The following is a 2,900-nucleotide window of genomic DNA, read 5'->3' as shown; positions in this document are numbered from 1 at the left end:
TACAGATTGGCTACTACACTGTAGAATCATGTTTCAGACAACACTTCACTAATAGCTATACTGCACTTCAGAATACAGGACTGAATGAAACTCAGCCATAAATTAATGTTACAATGTGAAAAAAAATCAACCAACCAAACTTCTAATCACACCTTCAAGCTTAATTTAAATAAGGGGGGTATTTTAAAAAAAAAAGCACTGATTCAAATATTAGCAACCAGATGAACACCACAGAAAATTCACCTTCATTATCATATATGTTAGGTAAGGCTTTTTTACATTAAAAGTCTAGTGCAGACTTCATTATTAAGGATACCGAGACAATTTGCTTATGGTTAGAAGAATTATTCCTCACTTACTGTATTTGCACTGTCCAACAAGTTTGCTCCACCAGAGTTCTTTGCAGCAGGGCTTGATTATACAAATTAAGCCCACACTCTGCTGTACAGCTAAGGAAGGCATTGGGATATTAAAAACTTGTATCCAGGAAGGCAAGGAAGACTTAGGGGATGCAAAACTCTTTGGGTGTTGAGCAGCTGGCACACACTGCAGAGGGAAGCACCTGGAGGAGCCCATGCCAACACTCAGCTCCTGGAGGCTCTACCAGTGAAACACTCTGGGAGGTGGCACAGCCACGGCTGGCAGCTCACCCAGGGGCCAAGTGGAGAGGTCAAGCTTCTTCCATGCATTGCATAAGCTGCTAGAAGGAAGACAGAGGTTTTGAGAAACAAAAATCACTTGTTTTTCCACCAGAAAGTATTTTCTTAGTGCCTGCAACTCCTTCCCCTCAATCACCCAATAGTGGCAGGGTGTGGGATAGAGCAGACACACTCCTGCACTGTCCTGGCAGCAGGAAACAGAGCCAGGGACCTGGCTGAAGTTGAAGCCAGTCCCCTCAAAAGTGCATAGATCCACCCAGCTGCTCAGGCCTGCAGCTCAGAGGGAAAGCAGGGGCTGTCAGCCTGCAGAGCCCAGCAGGTCCTACATCCCACCTGAACCCTCTGAGGTCAGACTGCATTGGCCCAAAGTGTCATTTCTTCACTAGAAATGGCTCAGGGCAAGAAGGAGAACTTCCCTATTTGTGGGAAGATGTGTTTGGAGGCAAACCCCAAGGAGGGATTTGCATCCTGCTCACAGCAGCTTTGCAGGCAGCTCAGCCTGATTTTATGCTTAAAATCTCCCTTTCCTTGAGGTCAGCCACGTGCAGTGCACCCCAAGTGTAAACCCACATATAGTGCTGCAAGTCCCTAAATCCCTTTGGAGGTGTGACACTGCTGAGCAGGCGAAAAGCCCTCAGGTTTAAACAAAGTTCTGAAGGGCAGCTCCCTGGCACCTGCAGCAGACCCAGAGCCAAGTCTGCTCTTTGCTCTGTCTGCTGGAGCAGGACTAGATCAAGACCCAGACAGAGCAGCCCAGGCTCTGAGGAACATTTTCATCACCCAACAGCCACAGCAGAGAGATGGAAGGGGCAGGCAAGGGGGAGGCTCCAGAAGTAAAACAAACATTTGGGAAACACCACTGAATGGGCCCCACCACAGCTGCAATGGGCAGCTCCAAGGGGGAGCTATGGGTAACTATGGAGAGGTGCAGGGCATGGATTTCTATAGGCAAAGCATATGAAGTTAGATGTTCTGCCCTTTGGTGCTTTTGTTGTTCCCAGTTTCGCTGGAAGTGCTCCTACAGCAACACCAGGAGATGCTCAGTGCAGTGCATCATTTCAGGGCTGCAGATGAGGTGTGGGGAGATCTGCTGCCCAAAGTCATCACAGCTCTCTTTCTGTTAAATATTAATGAGAAAGTAATTTCTGCTGCCACCTTGCTCTGAAAGTGTTCCAGTCAAACTGGCAGAACCTCTGTCAGCAGTGATAAGGCATCAGACACACACAGTGTTTATCAGGACTTCCTAAGCTCATAAAACACTGGCAGAGCTCTCAGGACAGCCCACCTAACCTGTCCCGGAGTCCCACAGCAAGTTCTTACACCCAAGGAGAAGGATTTCATTCAGGTTATTGGTTACATGTTTGGAGCCTCCTATCCTGCTCGGCTGCTACCCCTGTGCTCAGCCAGGGCACCCAGGGACTGCCAGGAAAACCCCAACCCCAGATTCCCCCCTGCCTTCCTACAGATTCACCTTTGTTGGTAAAGCAGCATTTCTCCCTGGCTCTAAGCAAATGATGCTCCTTGGGACAGACCACAGACAGGATGCTGGACCAAAAACTGCTGGGAATGAAGAGGGCAGAGGGTGATGTTCCCTAGTCTTATGTACTGGGAGGTCTGCGGTGGCCATGGGGCTGGAGACAACAGTGCCTGTGCCATGTCCTGGGACATGCTCCACGCTGGGCATGATGCCAGGCAGGCACCTGAGGTCTTCCCAGTGGTTCTGCTGGTGTCTTTGGTGGGTGGAGGGTGCTCCACATGCTGCAGGCACTGCCATCTCCCAGCAGTGCCTGGTGTGCATGGCTGTTCCTGGAGTGACACTTTCTGCAAGTCACTCTGACCAGTGCCACACATGTCGCACACAGACACAGCATTTTACATTTGTCCTGCAGTAAAGATTTTAAATGCATAGCAGGATTGTGGGAAAGAACCTCCTGGACAAAAAGCAGGAAGAAAAACTGTACTGAGGAGAGCTCTGCCCATGCAACAAGCTCTGCAGCTTCTCTGCTGGAAAAAGAGCACATTGCCCTCCTGGCAATCCTGAGCAGGAGCCCTTGGCTGGGGGTTCCCACACTTACAGCCACTGGAAAAACATGCTGCTGCTCAGCAGAGGTATGTGGGGAGCAGGGATGCCCAGCCTTCCTCCCACCCACCCCAGAGAAACACCCCCCGGGGCCATGGAACTAACCAGAAAACTGTGGGATGAGGGAGCACAACAGCAGAGCAGAGACTGGGACACTGGAA

The sequence above is a fragment of the Lonchura striata genome, chromosome 19, assembly GCF_046129695.1.
Source record: "Lonchura striata isolate bLonStr1 chromosome 19, bLonStr1.mat, whole genome shotgun sequence".
NCBI lineage: Eukaryota > Metazoa > Chordata > Aves > Passeriformes > Estrildidae > Lonchura > Lonchura striata.
The sequence above is the reverse complement of the archived record's forward strand: the minus strand, read 5'-3'. Positions refer to the sequence as shown.